This window comes from Chrysemys picta, chromosome 20 (genome assembly GCF_011386835.1).
Source record: "Chrysemys picta bellii isolate R12L10 chromosome 20, ASM1138683v2, whole genome shotgun sequence".
NCBI lineage: Eukaryota > Metazoa > Chordata > Testudines > Emydidae > Chrysemys > Chrysemys picta.
Window position 1 is genome coordinate 19,572,058 of NC_088810.1, and position 17,327 is coordinate 19,589,384.

Sequence of the window (17,327 nt, forward strand, 5' to 3'; positions counted from 1 at the left end):
CCCCGGCCTCTGGGTTGTGACTCATGGTAGGGATGAGAAACGCGCCTGTTTCCTGCAATTCAGGCACACTGAAGCATCCAGAGCAGAAGCTGGAGGGAGTGGGTGGAAGAACCAGCCCAGAGCACGCAGTTGATGTGTGAGCACCCATGTGAAAGAGGGCCCTGGCCAATCAGCAGGCGCCTGATCCCACCAACCGGCCAATCGGCATCCTCTTGCGCTGCATGCCCTGGTGAATGGAGAAAAAAACACCCAGCCCAGCCTGGCTGTGGGAAAGGATGAGTGGGTGCATGTGTGTCTGACTCCTTGGGAAAGCCGCACTCAAGAGAGGAACCGGGCCTTGGCGAGGGGCCCAGATGCGGCAACAGAAGCGGTCCCTGGTGGCACAGTGCAACGGGTTCAGAGCTGCCCCACACCAGCCTCCTGGGTTCTCTTCCCAGCTACGTCACTGACTCAATGGGTGACCTTAGCCTCCCTGTGCCTCAGTTTCCCCCCTCTGGAAAATGGGGTGTATTTCTACCCACTCAGGGGCTTTGAGATTGCAAAAAGGGCCCTGAGTTATAAACACAGAGCCTGAGAACGAGAGACCGCCGCAAAGTTTGCGTGCAGAGAGGAACTTTCCTGAAGTTTTCGGAAAGGAATTTCATTGGCCAGAGCGTGGGGCAGCTAATGACGAGGCACACACAGGGGAGCCATTTGCAGGCTCTCCATAGCATGGTCTAGGGGGAAGGGCTCTCACCTCAGATTGGGGGAGACCCAGCTTCAATTTCTGCTCTGCCACAGATTCCCTGTGTGACCTTAGGCACATCACTTAGACCCAGATCCTTAAAGGTATTTGGGACTCTAATGCCCATTGATTTCTCAGCGAGTCCGGCACCTCAATACCTTTGAGGCCCTGTGCCTTAATCTGTGTGCGGCTCAGTTCCCCATTGATAGCACTGCCCTACCTCACAAGGGGGCTTTGCAGGGAGGATGTGGTGCTCAGATACTCCAGTAACCAGGGCCAGTCTCTGCTAGGTCCTGAGTGTAAGGGCTGCTCTGGGCACAAGGAGAATGTGGTCCTTGTGGCTAAGACACTGGATGGAAAAATCTGGGCCCTGGATTTCTAGTTCTGCTTCTGGGCAAGTGAGATACTGGCTGTAGAGAGAATTGGGACCCGTAAATCATCAGTGTCTAGGTAGCACTTGGAGACCCTGGCACGGAGGGTGCCAGAGAAAGCACCGGATTTTCAGAGAGGTGCTAAGTACCCCACAAGGCCAGGGAAGCTCAGCACCTCTTGCAATCAGGGGTAGAATGAGGATACCGCCACCAACCCGAGTGATGCAAGAAAGGCAGGGCAGGAACAGAGATTGTTCCCTATGCTGAAATCCCAGGTGGGCACTGGTATTTCCACAACCTGTTTCTGTTCATTCCATGACGCTGAGACATATGCAGATCCCAGGATGAGTCAGTCAGGTGTCAGCCACTGTCCCCTGAGCGCATAGCCGGAGGTAGGAGCTCTGCATAGCTAGGCCGTGGACTCACCGAGAGCACTGCCGCAACACAACCAGGCCTGGGACACTGGCTGCTCATTCCCTGCCTCAGTGCGAGGCAGGGACACCCCACGATATGCTCTTTGCAGCAGTTCCCCTCCCTACAAGGAGAATGAGAGCAGAACCAGCCCACTCACGCCTCACGTCTTGTGGCAAGACCTGCATCTCATTTTATCTGAGAATTTAGGGAGTGTCAGACAGTAGCCCTCAGCCCCTGGCAAGCCCTGGACTTGGTTCTACTATCATTGCCCCTTTTCCCCAACAATAACGTCCCATACTTGCACCAGCATCGCCGCCTTGCCAAGCGGTAGCAAATATACACGCCCACCAGTCCTGGGACAGAGGTGGTCAAACAGCATGAAGGGCAAGTCATTCCCCCAGGAATCTCAGCCCAACCCCAAAGCCTGGTCCCAGAGAACAGCCCTGCCTCCAGGAATAGCTCCAATCAGAGCCTAAGGCAGAACCATCTGTGCCATCGATACAGAACTTTTTATAACCAAGTCCTGACAACACAAGTATTTCTTTCAATCTAAAAACTTGCTCGCACACAAAGCGAAATAATTTGAAAGGTGCACAATGGCGCCACCTGTTGACACATGCGATCACCACAACGCTGCAGCACATTTTGTGCCAAAGGATCCTGAAACCCTTTGCAAACTATACAGGGGTCATGTCACCTACCTATGAAATGGCAGCTGTTTAACACAGGGGAAAGCAACAATAGAAGATTGTCTAGGACATGAAGCAAAATATATTATATGCAGTTGAAAATGCTGAGCAAATTTAAGGTGGCAGAAATGTTGTTACCCTAACTGGAATTTGGCCAGGACGCCGGCGCTACGGCTGCATAAGGCGGCAACGGGATTTTAATGGACTGAGATCTTAGCATTATGACTCAGCGGAAAGATGGCCCATTAGCACCAAGACACTCAGAAAGCTGCTTGTCAAGCAGCGATTGTCAAGCTTGATGGGCTCTGTTGGAAGAGCGCCCCCCGACATCGTCGTGACCGATGCAGAAAAGAAGAAGGTCCTCATGGTAGACGTCACGGTGCCATTTGAAAACAGGTCACCGGCCTTCCACGAGACCCGAGCACGGAAGGTGTTGAAGTACACCCCGCTGGCCGACACCCTGAGAGCCCAGGGCTACGAGGTCCAGATACACGCCCTGATCGTGGGAGCCCTGAGCTCGTGGGACCCCCACAACGAGCCGGTTCCGAGAGTGTGCGGAGTCGGTCGACGCTACACCCGGCTCATGAGACAGCTCGTGGTGTCCGACACCATCAGGTGGTCCAGAGACATCTATACAGAACACATCACAGGACACCGTCAATACCACATTGAGTAATTGAGACCGCCGACCAGGGAAATAGCCCACTTCCTTCCCTGACGAACCAAGGGACGCACCCCACCCATGTACCCATTCACTACACCGATACTGACTTGGACTCCTTATACAGTCCATGGGTGGCGTACCTGAGCCCACTTATCCACTGACACTTTAAAAACTCTTGCATCCCAATCTGGGTCTATGCTGGTTATGTGATATGTATGTATCTCTTCATCCTTGCAACCGATACCTGTAATCCCTCATAACTCAAGCCTGACCCCAGATGTACAGTACCTCTTAACTGGTGTATATTTAATTTTAAACATTAACTTGAATAGAAATTTTAAACTTGTCTGCAGCACAGCATCCCCTTCTGGGCAATGATTCAGGACGGACCCCGGGGATTGTATATGGAGTCACCAACAGTTCCTGCAATACCTTGGTTTCTCTCTGACTCGGGTATACTAACCACACCTGTCCCTGTTTAGCTGTGGAGATCTGCTCATAGCACCCTCTGAGGTTCCCGACCCGAGACTGAATGAGTTGTTCCCTAGAAAGCAGGACGCCTCAAGCAGAACATTTTGGGGACAGAGAGAAAATTCAGTATCTTTCTCCAACATCTGTGCATGCGAGGTAAGCTCAGCCCAGCCGCTCTCTGATTGGAGGGGGTCCTTCGTTCACATGATCAGCCATGCAGCAGCCGCATGCTGCTTGTTGACTTTAAAAAAGTCACCAATGACAGGTCCCCTCCCTATTTGCTTGTTAACTGTGCTTGTATGGATCTAGGCGTTATTGGGCAAGAAGAAAAAATACCACAGCGCTGAAACAGACACATAGCAACCAGAACTCTGGCCACGTGCCAGCGGAGATAGGCAGCCTGCAAAACACGAGGCGCACGGGTGATTAAAATCCCTCACTTGCTCTTTCTGCATACTACAAAAATGGGGGGCGGGGCTGAAAGGAGAGGCCCTGGTTATTAGACGGATTTAAGGCTTACAAACAACCTGGGGAATCCCCAGCTGCAGGCTATAACCTGTGGAACTCCACGCTACTGGGTATTACCAAGGTTAACCCATAGAACTCAGAGCCGCAGGATATTACTGAGGTCATGCTGTGGAATTCATATGCATGGGGTATTCTAGATGAAGCATATTCCTGACGTTTTCCTGCAGAACTTGCTGCTATTAATAAAGGTAATCTATGGAATATGTTGCTGTCACACTCTGTTCCTGGATGGGTTATTGGCTGTGGGGATTGAACCTTGGCCCGCTGGATCTTAAAGCATGAACCGCTACTTCCTGAGTTAAAAGAGCAACCTCTGTTACCCAAGGTGGCAGCAGGCTTTGTGTGCGGCCCAGATACCACTAGAGAAGGACAGAGCACCACATGGAGTGGGTGTGGCTTACACTGCTGCAAATTACTGAGGTTAACCTATGATCTAGCTACTGTAGGGTATAATTGAGAGCAACTTTTGGAACTCCCTGCTGCAGGATGTGTTGGGGGGGGAATTCCTTAGTGAGCTCACACCAAAAAATTGATATTCATGAGCATCATCTGTAGTGCCAGGAGATAGGCTAACTAGTACAATGGCTGTTCATCCCCTCGTGTCAGGGCATTAATGAATTGTCTTGGAAGAGTCAGGAAGAAAATTCCTCTCTGCCTCCATGGGACTGTGGTGTACAATCAGATGGCACATTCTCCTCTAAGGACTCCTCCGGGTGTCTCGTACTAAGGTGCAGGAATTAACAGAGGAATGCACTGGTGGCTGCATGGGCAGCGTGTCAAAAGCCATCTTCTGAATGTTGGTGCTTGCTTTTCAGTCTGCTTCCATCCACCCGCTACTGACCTGCTGGGTGACCCTGGGCAAGTCCCTCCCCTGCTCTGTGCCTCAGTTTCCCCTCCCACCCTCTGCCTATTTAGCTCAAACTCTTCAGAGCAGGGGCGGTCTCTCACTCTTCACGCAGAGCTCAAGGCTCCGATCTCATTCGGGGCCTGCAGAAAATGCTGAGCCGCATAGCACCTGACTTGTAAGGACCCAAAGGTACGGACTGCAGCGTGCCTACAGGATTCACGGTGAATGAACTCCATGACGCTGACTCCTCCTAGCCTATTAGGGACATAAAGGTTCTGCAAAGGGCACGTCTTCTGCGTAGCGACAATAAAAACCTCAGAATTGCCCCAAAGCCTTGACAGCTGAGGTATTAATGACCTGAGCGCAATGACACATAGGCAAACGCTCCCCCTCTCCCCCCGCCCAGTGCTACCAGCTGTTGCCATGTTATTGCAAGTCAAGGACTGTACTATTTTGTGTTTTCTGTTAAAGCTCCAGCTCCTGGAGTCACTGGATGTGAGACCTTCTTTTTAAAATGAAAGCTGAGATTCCTGTGATTGCAAAGAAAATCTAATTGCGTGTCTCAATGTGACTGCAGCCCCATGCAGGCAGAATTCCATTGGCACCAGGGGCACTGTGGACTCATGTTACCTGTACCGATATAATCAGTCCACCAGCTACATTCCCACAATACAACATTCCCTTCAAGAGTGGCCTGGCTGTCTGGGTTGAAATAATAACCATTCCTAGCTCACATTAGTACTTTTCCTCAGTAGGTCTCACAGTGCTTTACCAGAGAGGTCAGTATCATTGTATCCCATTTTACAGATGGGGAAACTGAGGCACAGAGCAGGGACACAAATTGCCAGCAGGCCAGTGGCAGAGATAGGAAGAGAAGCTAGCTCCCCTTCAGGCCCAATGCAGTGCTCTATCCGCTAGGCTACACTGCCTCCCTGGCAGCAACTTTTGGCAGGGATATTAAATGTTGAGCTTCAGGGCTTAAGCCAATCTCTATTAGAGATCAGGATATGACCTATGCGGGGTGGAAGATTATCCCCCATCCGCCACCACAGAGCTCTTGCACCTTCCTCTGAAGTATCAGAGATGGGGCACTAGGCTAGAGGCATCTGAGGTCTGATCCAGTCTGGCAGTTCCTGAGAGATCTGGGTTTTATTCCCTGCTCTGCCACAGATGTGGGGCAAGTCATGCAGTCGCCCTGTGCCTCAGTTTCCTGACCTGTAAACAAAGGATCATGATAATTACCGCCCGGGGGGTGTTGTTAGTGAAAAGCTCTTTGGAGATCTTTCGATGAAGCGAGCAATTGTCAAAAAGCCATTCTACCAATGTTACAAAAAAATCTCTCAAAATCTTTGGCAAACAAGATCAGCTGGAATTCCCCACTGGAGAGAGGCTGTTCCTGGAATAGAGGATCAGAGGTCACTTATGCAGCAGGAGGATTTATGTTATAGATACCAGATGAATCAGCCACCTACTGGAGAGCGATGCATCACCGTGTATTATTATGAATCTGAAAGTAGAGGGGAGTTTAGCTATGACTGAGCGTTGGCATAGCCTAAGGATAATTAGGCAACCGAAACCCAGAGAAAAGGAGCATAGCAGGATGGGGAAAATTGACAAGCGTGAATTTCTTTCCATTGGAATTTTCCATGGGGGCGGGGGGGGGGAAGGAACAAACCAAACATTTGCCACCTAGCCCTACCCCTGTCCCATCTCCTCTAGTGAGCCGTAAAGGAAAGCCCCTCACCCCAATACCAGCCTGATAAGCCCTTCTTAAAAACCCCTCCCAGCTCTAGCCTGGCATTGGCAGCTAGATTTAAAAGCAGGCGAAGGTAGGTGGAAGTTAGGGTGACCGGACAGCAAGTGTGAAAAATCAGGACAGGGGCTGGGGGAGGTAATAGGCACCTATATAAGACAAAGCCCCCAAAATTGGGACTGTCCCTATAAAATCGGGACATCTGGTCACCCTAGCGGAAATCAGGGTCAGAAACGTCATTAATGGCATTGAACCGTCGAGCAGTTTCAATAGTGATTTCTTCTTGGGAGTCGGTGGTGGTGGGACCTCACCATCAGCTCCCAGTCCCACGATGCAGGTGAGGGCATCCGGTGTGCGAAGGCTGGCTCCCACATTCCTGATTGGCTGACGGGCGTCACGTGAGCAGCGTGGTTCTTTCAGGGTGGTTGACAATCTTCTCACTGATCCGGGCAAGTGTCCACCTCTGGTGCGCTGCGGTTTTCCCTATTAGAGAAAGGGGCCTGCGAGCAGCCTGGAAACGTAGCCAGCAGTCGACTCACAGAGGTTAAAGTCCAGGGAGTCTCGGCCCAGAGTCTTTCCCTCCTGTGCCTTCCCTCGGAGCCATCAGTCTGATAAGGGGGTGGTATGTGCCCCTCTGCCTTTTCCTGCTCCTTCAGCATCCTTTGTGATTTCATGGCGCTTCTGAAGAGCAGTGCATCTGGCAGCATGGTGCCCCTGGAGCCCACACTGCTATCGAGGGGAGAGCGCCCCCTCCTGAGAGTGCCCTTAGCGTGCTGTGTGGCATTGGCATCAGCCCCAACCCAGAGGGAAGTGTCCCCCTTTCTGATTCGCCGACCGCAGTTCCTGCCCCTTCTCCGTTGGTCCAGTACTGACTCAGAGCGCTTGCTAGTCAATCACCCAGGCAGCTGCCCTGCTGGGGTGGGCGATGTTCTGGGGAAGTGAAATTCTCCAGCTGGGGGGAGAATCTTTCTCGCCTGTTTGTGTCGTTGAATTTAGCTCTGAATTTAAAAACTAAAACCAGTTGTTTTCCTATTTCACTCCCTGACTTCTAACTCCCATCGCTGTAAACCCAGCAGGTGGAGTGGTAAAAGCAGCAAAGAGTCCTGTGGCACCTTATAGACTAACAGACGTATTGGAGCGTGAGCTTTCGTGGGTGAATACCCACTTGGTCGGATATGATCACCAGGTGGAGTGGGGCGCTGTATCCTGTGGGAAAGACCAGGTGAGTCAGGAGCTACTGCCAACCAAGAAGGAGACTGAAATTAGCTGCTAGGGTGCTGGAAATACAAAAGGTTGGAGGGCATCTTGCAAGGCAGGTAGAGCCCCGGAATAAGGCTGCTGCCCTGTGTTGGTTTGGTTTACAGGCCCTTGTCCATCACGATGCCCTCGCTCCATTCCTGGGGCGCACAGTACAGGTTTCATAGGTAGCATTCGGCTTTCCCGCTCACCCGCCACGCTGTGGAGATTAGGGGCCCTGGCAAGTATCAGATCCCTTCCCCCAACCTCTGCCCGGCTCTCCAGACAGAGGTGGGTAAGGGAGATAGAGACCCACTTACCCCCTGTGTGCACTGTGGGCAGCAAGCTGTGTGTGTGTGTGTGTGTGTGTGTGTATATGTGTGTGTGTGCGCGCGCGCACGCACTTGTTTTGCTCTCCTCAAACAGTTGCAATCTGTGCTCATGGAACAGAAGGACCTGAATTCTCTCTCTAATTTTGCAGCTATAACTCTCAAAAGCTTGGCCTAGCGGCTCTGAGCTCCAACCACTGATCGCAACAATTAACTCTTCACAACGAGATTGGATCTAGCAGCAGGAAATCTTCAGAGAGCCTCCTTCTGAACTTGCCACACTGAGCAGGGGCCATAGAACCATCTACTGGTCCCTGCGACCGACCGAGGGGACAGAATATTCCTTTGCAATTAAAACACAGAGCAAGCAGAGTCCTTGTCCCAGGAACTCGATATCCTGAGGCACACACAACCCTGCTGTCCATCCTAGGAATCCCCCCCCTGCTTACAGTCTGCTGAGGTCACATCTATGCTAGAAAGTTTTACTGGTCCGCCATGGCTCTCACAAGAGCTCGCGTATTTCTGGCTGCTGTCACCAGTGCACCGTGTCCTCGCCACCACCGGTTCGATTGGCAAAAGATGCACCACACTGCTGAGCCCCCCCCCCCCCCCCCCCCCCCCCAGGTCTCCAATGCCAGAGCCATCCCAGCATCCCCAGGCCTGAGAATTGTGGGTGCATCCAAGGCTGTGCAGAGGGAAGGCAGGATTTACCAGTAAGGCTCTGTCGCACAGAGCAGGCAGCGGGTCACTAGGGAAGAGAAACGCCCTTAAAGCCATGGGGAGCAGAGATCAGTCACGGGAGAAGCATGGGATGCTTGAAGGAGGGAGTCGACTGCTCATAAACACACCCACTCTTGCTAGGGATTTGTGTTTATGGCTTTCTTGGAAACCATTAAACTTGGTAAGAACAGGCCCTGGAGCCATTCACCTCTGAGTCACTGAATCAAAGGCAGCTCTATCGACAGTACTTCGCTGCTACCACCGATTATCTGAGCGCCTAACAATCTTCACCGATTTAGCCTCTGTTCCCCTGCGAGGTAGGCCAGGGATATGATCCCCATTTACAGAGGGGGAACAGAAGCACAGAGAGCCAACACTTGACACGCAGGGAATCAAACGCCTGTTCCCTAAGTCTCAGGCGAGCGCTATAATCACTAGGCAATCCTGCCTCTCTCCAAATAGCCTCGGCTGATGGCTGTTCCATCAAGTCAGTTCGGTGGTCTCAGCCCAGCTTCCAACTGACAAGTACAATGCTCACCCAAAGTGCTGACCCAAGTGGGCCGGGGTCCATATGAAAAAAACCAAACACCGTCACGGTAGTGACAGGCCCCCAGGTCAGCAGCCTCAGCGGGGAGGCCAATGATTGAATGGAGCCTGGACTTCCCTCTCCAAGGCAGGAGTGAGGACTGTGAGCAGGGATCGGGGGGGGGGAGAGAATGTGGGAGAAGGGAGCTCATCCTGCCACTGCCCTATGGATAAATAATACAGCACTTCTCATCAGGAGATTTCAGAGCACTTTACACAGGACATCAGTCCCATTTTACAGATGGTGAAACTGAGGCACAGGGAAGTGAAGTGACTCGCCCAAGGTCACCCACCAGCAGAGACAGAAGCCACAAGACCAGAGCCCCAGGACGGCATGCTATCCGCTAGGCCGTGCTGTCTCTTGGTGGGCTTTGTCTGTCCAGCCAACATTGTTCCCACAAGCGCTAACAATAAAGCACCCTCCTCCCCCCGCAAAATGTATCCATTTCCAAATAGTCCTTGAGGCCTCTTGGAAAGGAGCAGACATTTCCTTTCTGGTTAATGATCCTTTAGAAAACAGGCCAGCAGGGGAAGCTGGGTAGGATGTGATTTCAGCCCAGCCCCCACCTAGCAGAGGAAAATCCCCTCCCTAGAATTGAAACAAACCTTGGGAAAAGGAAGAGGAAAGGGGGAGGCCGACAGGACAGGAAACTCTTGCTCTGCAGATAGCGACACAAAACCTGCTCCTAATTCAGTCTATAGGCGGCTGATGGCACTTGGTGTTTCCACAGGCAAGGAGCCAGCAAGGCCTTTGGCCAGGAGGAGGGGAGAGGCTTTTGTCCTGGTGCAAGACAAAAAGAAAGAACGAACGTCAAGTCTCTAGGCGAGAGCACAGTGCAGGCGCCTGCTCTGTAACGGGGTGCAGCCACCCCGGGGACACAGAGCGGCTGCCATCTCGGCAAACGGGCTGAGGGCAGGGAAGGCAAAGGCAGTAATGCTTTCCACACACCCAAGAGGTGTTTGGCTCCAGGTAGCAGTTCAGACCCCTGACTTGCTGGGTGACTGTGGCCAAGTCCCTACCCCATGCCTCAGTTTCTCCATCTGTACAATCATAGAATATCAGGGTTGGAAGGGACCTCAGGAGGTCATCTAGTCCAACCCCCTGCTCAAAGCGGGACCAATTCCCAACTAAATCATCCCAGCCAGGGCTTTGTCAAGCCTGACCTTAAAAACCTCTAAGGAAGGAGATTCCACCACCTCCCTAGGTAACGCATTCCAGTGCTTCACCACCCTCCTAGTGAAAAAGTTTTTCTTAATATCCAACCTGGACCTCCCCCACTGCAACTTGAGACCATTGCTCCTTGTTCTGTCATCTGGTACCACTGAGAACAGCCGAGCTCCATCCTCTTTGGAACCCCCCTTCAGGTAGTTGAAAGCAGCTATCAAATCCCCCCTCATTCTTCTCTTCTGCAAACTAAATAACCCCAGTTCCCTCAGCCTCTGCTCATAAGTCATGTGCTCCAGCCCCCTAATCATTTTTGTTGCCCTCCGCTGGACTCTTTCCAATTTTTCCACATCCTTCTTGTAGTGTGGGGCCCAAAACTGGACACGTACTCCAGATGAGGCCTCACCATTGTCGAATAGAGGGGAATGATCACGTCCCTCAATCTGCTGGCAATGCCCCTACTTATACAGCCCAAAATGCTGTTAGCCTTCTTGGCAACAGGGGCACACTGTTGACTCATATCCAGCTTCTCATCCACTATAACCCCTGGGTCCTTTTCTGCAGAACTGCTGCCTAGCCACTCGGTCCCTAGTCTGTAGCAGTGCGTGGGAGTCTTCCGTCCTACGTGCAAGACTCTGCACTTGTCCTTGTTGAACCTCATCAGATTTCTTTTGGCCCAATCCTCTAATTTGTCTAGGTCCCTCTGTATCCTATCCCTACCCTCTAGTGTATCTACCACTCCTCCCAGTTTAGTGTCATCTGCAAACTTGCTGAGGGTGCAATCCACGCCATCCTCCAGATCATAAATGAACATATTGAACAAAACCGGCCCCAGGACCGACCCTTGGGGCACAATGGGGATAAGGATACTGCCCTCCTTTGTAAAACACTTTGAAATGTACAGAGGGAAGACGCTACATAAGAGCAAGGCAATTTTAGTCTCTAAACATCCCTGCTCTCCGTCTCAGGCCCATCTCTGTAAAGGTCATCACCAAAACAGTGTCAATAACCCAGAATCAGCCACCCCTGCCTTGCCACTTCCTTGGCCTGTGAGGCTGTGAACAGCACGTTCCCTTCTCCCAGGCGTTCCTGTCATACCACAAGACTAAAGCGCCCTCTACGGAGCCCTTGCAAACACAGATCCTACAGCTTCGCTTCGCTCAGCATGTCTCACTGCAGCCACTTTCTGCTGAGTAGCAGTTTAAAAATATGCCAGTGAAGGGTTCAACCGGGTTTGCCGGCCTCTTCTTGGTAATCCCGTGTTACAGGAAGAGGAACAGATTCTGCAGTGCCAGCAGCCGGGGGGGAGTAACAATAACTGGACATGGGGAGACAGCATAGACAACCCATGGAACTCTTTGCCACGTGCTATTAATGATATTAACCTGTGGAACTAACTGCGGCAGAGGATTATTGAGGTTAATTTATGGAACTCACTCCCCCCTGACATGAATTAGAGCTGGGTAGGAAACAGCAACTCCATTTTGTGACAGGTTTTGAGATTTCAAAACTTGGTTTCATTCCAATTTGGAACAAACCCCAAACATTTCAAAGTTCTCCCCCCATTTCGACTGGGAGCCAGGGGCTGCGTGGTGGAGGGGGTCTCACCTAGTGGTCAGAGCAGGGAAACAAGACCAAGGGTTAAGGCCAAGCCAGAACCAGAAATCAGAACTGAGAGGGTCCAAACCAGGTTACCTGGAATCTGAGACGGCGGGAACAAGACTGGGCCAAAGACAGACGCTGATACAAATATTTTAAACAGCCAGCACCCTGCTGCTCTCAAGAGCAGGTGTGCTGATCCCCTCAGCGTCAGGCAGTTGGGCCAATCTGGAGGTTTAATTGGGCCCAGATGCACTCGTTAGACCGGAGGGGAAAGCGGCTAGCAGTGGGCCCTTCCATCTGACAGAACCGGGACAGTCACATGGCGGGTTCCCTCAGAGACAGGGTAACTGGAGCCCTCAGAGTGTGGGACTTTGAGGAGCTGGGAGCCAGGATTCACAGGGTGCGTCTACACGGGGATAAAAGACCCGTGGCACAGCCATGTTTGGCCTGCGTCAGCTGTCTCTGGCTCCAGGGCTAAAAATTGCTGTGTAGACGTTCAGGCTTGGGCTGGGAGCCCGAGTTCTGGGACCCTCCATCCTGGCAGGCGAACCGTGGGTTTTTGATCCTGTGTAGACGTACTCTCAGACTGTCCAGGTTCCCTGCCAGAGGAGCAGGCACGGTCGGGTGACCAGACAGCAAGTGTGAAAAATCGGGACAGGGAGTGGGGGATAATAGAATCTAAGAAAAAGACCCCAAAATCGGGACTGTCCCTATAAAATCGGGACAGCTGGTCACCCTAAGGCAGGGAACCGGCTCCATCAGAAACCTGTCCGTTTTCCGGCAGAATTTCATGGCAATCGGCGCCGTTGCGCAAAACGTTTCAGTCGCCACAGACTGACCAATTCCAACCCCGTCACCATCCCTGCCTCCAGCTCTCCCTGCCAGGCTGAGGGGGTCGGCCTCATGGGCACCCGGCCTGGCCCCGTACCCGGCCACACTGGGCTGCATCCACCCTGATCTGCTTTGCAAGCTCCAGCCCCCAGGTGAAACGAAAATAAAACCCCGTTGTGGGCAAAGAGGGCAGGAGAAAAAGGGACAGGATTCGGCCTGTCTGTCTTTCGGAGAAAGCCCGGGGAATGTTTTCCTTTCGCACTGAGTCATGGGTTGCGAAATCCATGCCCTTGCAGGGGCGGGGAATAACCCTGTGGTTATGTAACTGGCTTTGAGGGAGGGCAGCTGGCAGGAGTAAACAGGCAGGGCCTGGGTGGGAGCGGAACCCCAGGGGCCTACCTGGGACGTCGTCTTTGTGCAGGGAGACGCAGGCTGGTGACGGGGACAGCCCTGGAGACACAAGGGGCCTGATTCTCTGGTTACGTTCTGGGCCCTGTTCTCAGACCCAGCAGGGCCCCTCTTGGCTTCTCAGGCTGCGTGAGGGGCCACCTGAGAGCAGGTGAAAACGCCCCCCCTGAGAATCCCCCCTGCACCTCCCCAGCCGGTGTGGAGCCATTAGCATAAACAGGGAGTCTTAGGTAGGGGGTGGGGTTCTGGAGGGCAGTTAGGAGCAGGGGTCCCAGGAGGGGGCAGTCAGGGGACAAGGAGCGGGGGGGTGGGGGGCTGGGAGTTCTGGGGGGAGCTGTCAGGGGGCAGGAGTGGGGAGAGGGATCGGAGCAGTCAGGGGACAGGGAGCAGAGGGGTTTAGATGGGTTGGGAGTTCTGGGGGGGGGGGCTGTCAGGGGGTGGGGAGTGGTTGGATGGGGCGTGGGAGTCCCAGGGGTCTGTCTGGGGGTGGGGGTGTGGATAAGGGTTGGGGCAGTCAGGGGACAAGAGGCAGGGAGGCTTAGATAGGGGGTGGAGTCCTGGGGGGACAGTTAGGGGCAGGGGTCCCAGGAGGGGGCAGTCAGGGGACAAGGAGCGGGGGGGTGGGGGGCTGGGAGTTCTGGGGGGAGCTGTCAGGGGGCAGGAGTGGGGAGAGGGATCGGAGCAGTCAGGGGACAGGGAGCAGAGGGGTTTAGATGGGTTGGGAGTTCTGGGGGGGGGGGGCTGTCAGGGGGTGGGGAGTGGTTGGATGGGGCGTGGGAGTCCCAGGGGTCTGTCTGGGGGTGGGGGTGTGGATAAGGGTTGGGGCAGTCAGGGGACAAGAGGCAGGGAGGCTTAGATAGGGGGTGGAGTCCTGGGGGGACAGTTAGGGGCAGGGGTCCCAGGAGGGGGCAGTCAGGGGACAAGGAACGGGGGGAGGGTTGGGGGTTCTGGGGGGGCGGGAAGTGGGAGGGGCAGGGGCGGGGCTAGGGCGGGGCTCCCCCCGTCCTCTTTTTTGCTTGCTGAAATATGGTAACCCTACATAAGGGTCCTGCACCCCCAACCCCCAGCATAGGGGGCAGCTTGGGGTGTGGCCAGAGCACATGTGCCACAACAGTTCTCTGCTCCCGGGGGGCCATGGGTAGGGTGACCAGATGTCCCGATTGTATAGGGACAGTCCTGATTTTTGGGTCTTTTTCTTGTATAGGCTCCTATTACCCCCCACCCCCGTCCCGGTTTTTCACATTTGCTGTCTGGTCACCCTAGCCATGGGTATCAGCGTGTGATTCAGAACAGGCTGGAGGCTGCCGAATCCAGCGCTCTGTGGGTTAATCTAGCACCCAGGGGGCTGGGGGTATCAAGGCTTCCCTCTCCGCGGGTTATTACAGTGCCTGCGTGATTGATGACAAGTGGGACATGCAGCGCTGGGAAGAGGAACAATTTCCCAGCCTTCCTGCTCAGCCAGGTGTCTGTCCCTGATCATTTCTGTCAGGCAATTACTGCCTCGCCTCCCTCGCCACAAAGGACCGGCAGGTGGCTTTGAGAATTTGCAGCCACGCTGGAATGGTTCCACCTACTGCGGCCACCAGGTCGCCTTAGCACGGCTGGGAGAGTGCTTATCAGCAAGGAACATTTGCTGTTCGGCCCTCGGAAGGCTGATGACATGGAGGCTTGCGGACGTGCAAACACACACACACACACGTGCGTGTGCACATACTGTACCCACACAAACATGCACACACATGTACCCGGACACACATACACACATGCACTGGCGTGCACATGCACCAACACACTCCTGTGAGCACACATGCATGTACACACACAGCCCCACCCACGCACACATAATCATGTACACACGTGTTAGAGAGCTTATTCCTTCACTCTCCCACTTCCCTGGTCCTTCTCGCATGAACAGAAAGCAACAATACCCGAAGTCGGAAGGTGCAAACAATTCAATGTTTATTGGGGTGAACTTCCAGCAAGCTTAAATCGAGTGAAAGAAGGCCCTTACACACATTCTTTCTTTTATACCTCTATAACTAGCTAAATGATAAACATATACCTAAATTCTTGAAGAATAGGCCTTTACAGACAGGCTTGAATATCTATATCCTAACAACATGTACACAGACCCCCACACCCACACCCACATAAACATGCACATGTGTACACACACACATGCACACATATGTACATACTCCTATGCATACCCACATGCACACACGTGCGTACACATATGCACAAACAGATGGACACAGGCGTGCACACACACATGCACACTCCTGTGTGCACACACGTGTGCACACGTGCACATGCACTCGTGTGCCGCCCATTTCAGCTCTGCAGCATGATGGAGATTTCAGGTGCATAGGAACTACCATCCAGCCTCGAATCCTGGAATCCAGCCTGGAATTGGAAAAGGTTCAGAAAAGGGCAACAAACATGATGAGGGGTATGGAACGGCTTCCTTGGAGGAGAGATTAATAAGCTTGGGACTTTTCAGCTTGGAAAAAAGACGACCGAGGGAGGATATGATAGAGGTCTATAAAATCATGACTGGTGTGGAGAAAGTAAAGCAGGAAGTGTTATTTACTCCTCCTCATAACACAAGAACTAAGGGTCACCAAATGAAATTAATAGGCAGCAGGTTTAAAACAAACAAAAAGAAGTATTTTTTTTTCACACAACGCACAGTCAACCTGTGGAACTTCCTGCCAGAGGATGTTGTGAAGGCCAAGACTATAACAGGGTTCAAAAAAGAACTAGATAAGTTCATGGAGGATAGGTCCATCAATGGCTATTAGCCAGGATGGGCAGGGATGGTGTCCCTAGCCTCTGTTTGCCAGAAGCTGGGAATGGGCGACAGGGGATGGATCACTTGATGATTCCCTGTTCTGTTCACTCCCTCTGGGGCACCTGGCATTGGCCACTGTCGGAAGACAGGACACTGGGCTAGATGGATCATTGGTCTGCCCCAGTGTGGCCGTTCTTATGTTCTTATCCTTGGCTGTCCAGTGTAAATTGACGTCGCTCTACTGAAGCCCTGGGGCTCTGGCAATGAACCCAATAGCACTGGGCATCTGGGGACAAGACAGGAAACCCCTAGATGGCAGATTTTCAGGCCCAGGTTTTCAGCTGTTCTTTTTATTTGCCTTCAGGCTCTTCCAGGGTCACATTGTCCAGTTTCTATGTGTAACTGCGAGGGCTAGGAACTCTTCTGTGTTTTTAAATCAATGATGAGATTCCCACATGACTTCAAGAGCTGGGCCTTTCTGAGAAACAACACCCCAGCCTTTGGATTCAGATCCCGTCTTGGTATTGTGGCTCTGTCTCTGGGCTTAGTCCTCCTCTAGCCTTTTTTCCTTAATAGACTTTAATTTTCTCTCTTTGATGGGCCACAGGGGGAAGGAACATGTTCCCGGGCATGAACTTGGGCATGTTTATATCAGCATCTCTGCCATTTCCCCATCGGTCAATTGGGGACAAAGTTAACTCCTCTACTGCACCTCACTGACACATCGCAAGGCCTAATGAAAGCAGGTTCTTCCGCCACTTTGAGATGCTCTGCAGAAGCACTGAACGCCGTGATCCCGCTGGCTGAGTGGCTTTGCCAGGTAAGGCTTGGACCATGGAAAGCCCTGTCATAGCACCGCGCTAAGCAGGATGAATCTGCGTTCTGGAAAGGTGGAATAGGGTTAGCCGCCTGGAATGCTGAGGTTCTGATGGGCATTCCCAAATGGGAAAGAAAGAAAGAAAGAAAGAAAGAAAGAAAGAAAGAAAGAAAGAAAGAAAGGGGAGAGAACAGAAAAATCATAATATACAAGGGATCCAGAGCAGTGCCGGTGTTAGTCCTTTGGGGGCCGCCACACAACACACACTAATAACACTGCTCTACAGCCAAAATGCTTCTGAACTAAATGTAGTCCAACTTTACTAATTCTGGGTCACTGAGAATGAAAATGATGCTTAACATTGTTGATTGGCTCTAGT

General features: G+C 52.6%; 2 long non-coding RNA genes across 3 annotated transcripts; one reads left to right on the plus strand and one right to left on the minus strand.

Annotated features, from left to right (window-relative positions):
• Positions 1-325: 325 nt before the first annotated feature.
• LOC135976842 (uncharacterized) lies at positions 326-3,440 on the minus strand. 2 transcript variants are annotated; one of them, XR_010594133.1, is made up of 2 exons: positions 3,331-3,440; positions 326-2,828 (listed from the first exon to the last, which is right to left on the minus strand). It is a non-coding gene; the product is annotated as an uncharacterized LOC135976842 (long non-coding RNA). The 2 variants fall into 2 exon arrangements; XR_010594132.1 differs by having other exon boundaries at positions 3,295-3,400.
• On the plus strand, positions 3,352-8,939 carry LOC135976841 (uncharacterized). Its single transcript, XR_010594131.1, has 3 exons — positions 3,352-3,489; positions 7,535-7,683; positions 8,179-8,939. It is a non-coding gene; the product is annotated as an uncharacterized LOC135976841 (long non-coding RNA).
• Positions 8,940-17,327: the final 8,388 nt, after the last annotated feature.